The sequence below is a fragment of the Gossypium raimondii genome, chromosome 1, assembly GCF_025698545.1.
Source record: "Gossypium raimondii isolate GPD5lz chromosome 1, ASM2569854v1, whole genome shotgun sequence".
Classification (NCBI taxonomy): Eukaryota; Viridiplantae; Streptophyta; class Magnoliopsida; order Malvales; family Malvaceae; genus Gossypium; species Gossypium raimondii.
The window spans coordinates 33563301-33571319 of record NC_068565.1 but is presented as its reverse complement, the minus strand read 5'-3'; positions in this window follow the sequence as shown (position 1 = coordinate 33571319).

Here is an 8019-nt window from a genome sequence, read left to right as displayed (position 1 = left end):
TGTTAAGAGCTCGGAGGTCAGATTCGGTCAGAGACATATCACACTATCAACCTCAAGATCTCGGTATATAAAGAAACTTTATTTTGGAAATCAATGGCATGTATAAGCTAGTAAAGTAAATGTTAATGTGAAATGAATGTATGGTTAGCCATTGGTATGGCTAACAAATTTTGGTTTTGGTATGTGATGAGGTTATATTATGAATACGTTAAATCTATCTTGAAAATGTGTTGAAATTGATTGGTTGTGTTGGATTGGTCTCCGTTTAAAATTGCAGGGAAGATTAGATACTTGTAAAAGGGGTTATATTTAATTTTTTAAAAAAAACTTTGGGATTTTGCAAAAAATTTATTCGGCAAAATTTGGTAATGCCTCATACCCTATTTCAGCAACGAATATGGGTAGGGGGTATTACACCCTCGAGCATGCAAGCCACGTATAAAAATCATGCATCTCGCAGGTGTCCATAAATGACATCCAGTACACCTTCTCTTAGATTGTTTATGTACGTCTCCAAAATCCGATCCTCGAGCTGAGTAAAACATAAAAAAATAATAATCTAAACAATATAATAATTAACTATTTAAAATTAAATAATTTAATAAATTTTCTTACCATTTGTAATTGAATACTGAAAATATGCTTGTCATCCAAACGAATAAGCTGATTTGCCTTTTAAAAATTATAACGAATAAAATAAAATCGAAGAGAATAATAAATAATAATAATCGAGGATCAAAAATTGAAAACTAAAAATTGAGGATTGAGAACATAAGATGGAAGAATGAGTATTTAGTATTTGGTTGAAAAGAATAAAGTTTGGAGGGATTTATATAGGAAATTTTATGGTTGTTGGAATCCTTGTAGCCGTTGGAAAAGTTACTATTGGAAGGAAAACACGCCCTACCGAGAATGTTTTTATTCTCTCTTCTGAAAACGCGTTCTACAGAGTGCATTTTCATTGATGTGGCAGCAAAAGCACGTCCTGTAGATTGTTCGATAAATTTTGGAGAAATCAATATACTTTATCAGATCTTTTATTTTTTTCATCATATTCTATTAACTTAACTGATTAAATTTAAATAAAAATTATTAATAAATAATCAATAGTAATATTCTTATTTAATCCTATATTTGGATAATTAATAATAAAAGAAAGATAAACAAATTTTATTTCTTGTCTGATTAATGTGTGGAAAGGAAAGTAAATTATTTGCATAGATAATTTTTAATTATAACCTTACTTAAATAATATAAATAATTAAATTAAATTAAAATTATATAAAAAACAAGTATAAATTGATTTGATAAAATTATTAATTTAATATAAATTTTTAAAAGTGAAGAGTCTTAATAATTCAAAAAGGAGAAAATAATTTTAATAGTTTGCTAAATTTATACAAATTTAAAAAAGTAAAAAAGAGTCATAATAGTCTGGTGATTGTCTGAGTGACGGCGATGGTTCTAACGAAGACCGTACCACCAAAAAAATAGTCTGGTGGACATGGCCCTGGTGACTGGTGCTTCGTGGAAGGATAAATTGCTTGGGGGAAAAAGTTCTAGATCTTTGGTCTCCTCCATGAACCCGAGCGAGACTTTTGATGGGAACTTCGATTTTGAAGATGGAGACATCCTTAGATCCACTGTTTATGGTATCCCTGCCATTGGTTTCTCTGATAGAATCAAGAAAATTTTGGTCAAAGACATGGAAACCACGGTGGTGGTAAAATTGTTGGGGGGTAATATTGGATATGGTGTATTTTTCAACTGAATTTCGAGTCTTTGGAAACCATCTAAGCCCTTTCGATTAATGGATGTGGAAAATGAATACTACTTGGTTCGTTTTCAAGACAGATGATTACGAGATGGTTTTGACACAAGGACCTTGGGTGGTTTTTGGCCACTATCTCACAGTTCAGCCGTGGACGATTGATTTTAATCCGTTGAGGCCTTTCCCTAGTGTGGTTCTGGCCTAGATCCGATTCCTGGGATTACCAGGATTTCTGTACAGGAAATGAGTATTAGAGGAAACCGGAGGGTTGGTCAGGAAAGTGGCCAAAATGGACATTAAAACAGGTAGTGGGACGAGGGATCAGTTCGCTAGGATGGCGGTGTTCATTGACTTAGAGAAATCGTTAACCTCACACGTTCTGATTAATGGCAGGATACAAAGAGTAGAGTTTGAGGCTCTACCTGTGGTTTGTTTTTCTTGTGGTAGATATGGACATTTGAAAAATGTTTGTCCTTTTTCTTTGACAGGTAAGATCACAATTAGCAGTCAAGGGGTAGCCTCTGATTCGGCGGTGAATGGCTCTGCTCCAGCAAAGACAGGGAAAGCCTTCGACCCTTAGATGGTTGTTAAACGTAAATCACGACGCAATCAAGCTAGGAATAGGAATCATTAAGCTAAGATCCCGGAAAAATTTCAAACGACTTTCAAATTTACTGCGCTGGAAATTGATTTAACGAGATTTGAGGGTGAAGAATCCGAAAGTTTGGGAATTAATTTCCTATGGAGGGATTTTGCTAAAAACTTAAAAGACAATTTTGAGGGGATCGAAAGCTGGGTCGGTGGAGAAGGAAAACATGGGAAAGTTGTTGCTGGACCAGAGAAGCAATAACGGGCCAAAAAGTCGGTGAGGCCTACTAGCCTGGGACAGACATTAGTAAATAGGGCTTGGTGAGGTCTGCAGCGCTAGGGGGCCTGGATGCTGGGCCAGATCAGGCGAAGGGCCAGCAACACCTGGAGTGGGCTGGACAGAAAGCAGCGGGCTTGGAGCAAAAAAGAGATTTAGTTTTTGGACAAAAAGATGCGGGCTTGGAGCAGGAGCATGATTTAATTGTTGAACCTAAAGCGGTGGGTTTGGAGCAGCCGGAACTCCTAGAGCAGGCTTGGTAAAACTTGATGGAACTCCCATCTTGCATTTTAATCCAATGTTCGAAGGTTCTTTAGAATCCGTTGTGACTTTAAATCCCAATTTATTGGATTCTGCTGTGATTTTTAAAGAGAACAGTGACCCACAATTAAATTTTAAAAAGAGCCAATGAGGGAACAGTGTGGCCTGTGAAAGCCCTCGTATTTCTTCTAAAGGGTAAGGTTTTGGGATTAAAAGTGGACATGGACGACCGGGAAAGGCGTTGAATAAGACTATTTGTGGACGAGAGGGAAGCCATGAATTCTATGGTTAAGCTCTTCAGTGATGAAATGGTTTTCTCAACAGCTAAGTCTGGCATTCAAGATGGTGGTGACCTTACATCTGTTTTGCCTTAGTGGTCGGTTATTTCTCCACTTTTTTAATTTTATTTATAAATTTTACTATTTTATCTTGGAATTGTCAGGGTTGTGCTAATTTGAAGTTTCTCCATGTTTTTCGTGAATATAACCGTTAACACAGACCGAGTTTAATTGGCCTTTTAGAAATGAGGGCTAGTGGTGAAAAAGCCGATTCAATTATCTCGAAGCTCGGGTTTCAACGTTCTAATTGTGTGGAAGTAATAGGGTTTTCGGGTGGTATTTGGATTGTTTTGAGGGATTCTTTTTGTGTTGAGATTATCAAAAGTCATTCTCAATTTGTCCTTGTTAAGGTTTTTGGGAGTAACTTCAAACAGTCTTTTTTCACCACCTTTGTTTATGGTAGCCCTGATAGTCGTAAAAGAAGACATCCCTAGGGGCTTTGCATAGTATGATTCTGATGGACGATTCTTTATAAATGGCAGTTGTTGACTTTAACGCTATTCTTTCCTCTAATGAGAAGAGAGGAGGGCAAACTGTAGGGAAAATGTGTTCTCTTTTTGGAGATTTTATGGAGTCGGCTTAGTTGCATGATTTGGGTTTCAAGAGATCGAAGTTCACTTGGCAGAGAGGGGGAATGGTGGAATGTTTGGACAAGGCCATTTGTAATATTGCATGAAATTTCACCTTCCCAAACTCAATGTTGACTCACTTGTTGTGTCTTACATCTGATCATAGACCTTTATACTTGTCCTTGTTGCCGGAGACTCATTTGTCCAAAAGACGTCCTTTCAAGTTCTTAGCGGGTTGGGTTGAGCATCCGGCTTTCTCAAAATTTGTCAAAAGTAAATATAGAGTTTCTGATAACATTTGTTATGTGTAAAATAATTAATACAATTGTGCAAGTGTACACGTCATTCAAGTAATAAAGTGATAAGTAAGTATCGTCTCCACAGGGATCGGAAACTGATAAGAAATTGAGTACGTTATTATAATCCTGTTAACTATACCAAAATATCAGGGATTAATCTCAGAGTGAATAAGAAGCTTGAATAATGAATTATTGCAATTAAATATAACAAACAAAGAATTGATATGGCAAATAAAATGATAAGGTAAATCACAGAGAATATCAAGAGTATTTCTGTTGTTGAATGAATAGGGTTGGAATTATTCAGGTGAAATGTTCATACCAAAATATTGTCTACCTATTGCCTAGAGATTCACTACTGTATACTTAACCTTTTTAGAATTAAATGCACCTAAGAACACAACCTACATTCAACTATGTCTAGAGCTTGCATGCATGTATTTAAAATATTTTAAAACGAATGAAACAGTTATATAGATAATCTCAAATCATGGGTACTAAAGATGATAAAACTTTCACCCAAAAAACTCTAACCTAAAAAAGATTTAGTTCATGGGTGGAAAAGTAAACATCAAAATAAAATCATTCATCAACATTTGTCAAATAATTTTTTGAATCACAGAAATGTCAATCTAGAAAATAAAGGCAGAACTATAGGAATCTTCGGTGTACTCCTGCTTCTCTTTTATCTTCAGATTGCTCATGAATCCAGGATAGATTTCTCTTCCCCTTCCTCATGTTAGTGTTCTGCTCTCTTCTAAGCTGCTACCCTTTCTTTCTCTGGAATTCTCCAATGGAGTTCTTCTTTTCGCAGAGAGAAAATTGTTGTCACAAGTCTCTTTCTCACGCTAATTCCCTCTAATTCTTTTTCTTCTTCTCTCTCATTCTTTTATTAGGTGGATTCGTTCTTCTCAACACACATTTATTTGTCCTCTTTCTCATGGTGGTTTTTTTGGTACACGTTCAACTGGCTTAGAGTGCCGTGGATAGAGTGCTGAGTCATCTTCCTGGAATTACCATGACAATTGTGATGACCATCAATCTCACCATTTGCCACGACAATGTTTCACTTCCCTTATTTTCCATCTGTATCCTCTTCATCCTCTTCTTCTACTTGCACCTGTGTCCAATGACAACCACAACTTTTCCTTCCCTAAGTAATAAAAGTAATAAATGAAGACCATTATAGCTCAATCCAAGCTTTGTTATGCAATGTTCTAAATTTATCCTAAAAATGCAGATGTATTTACTTAATTACAAACAAATAATTCCATTTAGAGGCCTAAAATATAACTCTTTTCAAGAGTTATCACACCCTCAAACCTGAATTATTGCTTGAAACAATGTATGACTGTGCATGAATGCAAGGAATTGCCAAAACAATCAGTCACCAATTATACTGCCAAATCATAATGAGCATATTGTGTACCTCTATTCTCAGCAATCTTCTACTGAAACAAAGAAAAATTGATTACAATTCTTGTAAAATTGTTTAGCAAATGAATTGCAGAAAATGTTTCCTAAAGGTAAAAGTTCTTAAATATTTCAACAATTAAAACTATAGCAGATTTCTTCTGAATATACCTAGGTTATCTCTTTCCTAAACTCAAATTTTTTTATATTTATTCAATTTGCAGCCCAAAATTTTTCTAGGGAATCCATATTATCACATAATTTTATACTTGACAACCTCAATGGAGCATACACTAGACTGCCACGTATTATATCATCTCACAATTTGAATATAAATCACTCATGAAACAAAAGCTTTTAACTAAAAAGATGGATGGAGAAAACAACTACCTTCGTAGCAATTTAACCTCAAAATTTAGTGGAGTGTCCCTAAAATATTTACACTATTTTTTTAGACAAACACTCATATCTGAACTCATTTTTTAGTCACCAATATAATGAAGCAAACAAAGTATTACTGACCTACTCAATAGGTTCAAACATTAGAGCATTCAAATTATTTTACCATGATATAAATTATACATTATTACTATATTGAATTTAAGTCAAGAAGTCCTAAATTTATTCAAAGAATGCTACTATAGCCTAATTGCATTTTCATTTAAATTATTCTACTTTTAGAAATTCATTTTCAACAATTGTCCTATGCTAAACATGCATAACAACTATCACAATATTTTCTAAGTTTACAAAGAAGAGTTATTATACTCATTGAACATCATTGATAATAATACATCCACATAATCAGGCAGTTGAATGGAAATTGACTGTTATGGTAAAAGGACTGTACAAACAATTAATAGTGCAATCTATATGCACAACACACTCCCAAACCTAAAGGATGCATTGTCCTCAATGCATGAACATGAAAGAATTAAATGAATAAAAGCTACACGAATACAATGAACATATATGAACTAAAATGACAAAAATTATCAAAATCAAAGCTTGGATGGAAAGAATGTTACTTTACTTAGGTTGTATACATTTCCTTGTAGCTCATTTGTAACGTTGTGGCCTATCCGAGTCATCACTATCAACTTGAATGGTTTTACCAGCAGCCTTCTTGAATCTTTTTCTCTTAAATTGGTTGATGGGCACCTCTTCCTCATCATCGTCTGTATCTGAATTTGTGATTTCATCAATAAGTTGATGAATTGCATGTTCCTAGGCAGTCATAGGGGCCTTGGATTGTGGTGCAAGTGCAGTAGTCTGAGTGGTATCCATTCCATCATCATCAGATTCAATGTGGACAAATTCTGTCCTGGCTTCATCTTTCTCTAATTCTTGGTTGTGCGTGGGAGTAGTAGTAGGTTTTTCATTTTCTACTTCAGGATTCAATAGCAGTTCCTTAGGAAAAACATAAAATGGTGGCATTAGGCGTAAGAAGTTCTTTTGCAGGGATTTACAAATGGAAATATCATGTTGGCGAACATATTTCCAAAAGATAGCCATTTCCTCTTGAGTTTTGCCAAAGCCAGTGGTAAGCATTTTATGATGTTTTTTTTTCCAACACACAAAACTGTTGTTTCAAACCCTTTAAAGCTTTAATCATTCGTCGCTCAAAATCAGTGTGAGAAGTCGAGGGGACAACAGAAGCAGTCCTAGGAGGAGAAGATGGAGGTGTGCTAGTTTGACTTGGCATTTCCTCACCATCCAGTTTCTGCGCAATGTGCGTAGTAATAGCCCTTTTGTTTAAAAGGTGGTCTTCATTTGGTGACTGGGGAACCTTGACTATTTGGCAGAGTGTAGTGATCAATGAGGGGAAATTTAAGGTGATAGGATTCTTTTGGGCACAACGATGAATCTCACAAAAGATAATGTTTCCAGCATTAATCTTTCGGCCCACCATTATGGATTGCAGAAGCAATAATCGCTCCTTTGATATTGTAGCATTATGTGTAGAAGGGATGAGACAGGTTTTCAAGAAATGGTACCAAATCTTGCATTGATGCTTCAATAGGACTTTGTCGACGGTGTAACAGTCATTTCTTGAAATTGACCATTGTGTACCTTCCACACAAACATCAATGAGAACCTAGATTAAGTGCTCTGGGGTCATTGTCTTCACAAAGTCAGCATGCTCGCCAGGACCTTCAGACAATCCATATTGGGCATTGATGGAGTCCTCATAAAATAAAACTGATGCGCCACACATGTATATAAATGCATTGTCACCAGAAGTAATGTGGGCATAAAAATCTTTCACTACCTTTAGGAAGGCATCGTTAGGATAGAGACAGAAGATTTCCTATCAATACTTTTTGACAACTGATGAGATGTCCTCTGTATACCCCATGAAAGGAGCATCTTGAAAAAGGACTATTTTTTCCATACAAAATGGTCTTTTGGAAATATTTTAATGGTATTTATCTTCAGCAAGTTTACTGAAGAAAGTGTGTGGAGAGGCAGAGGTTGAAGCAGAAGCTGTTTGGGAAGCCAT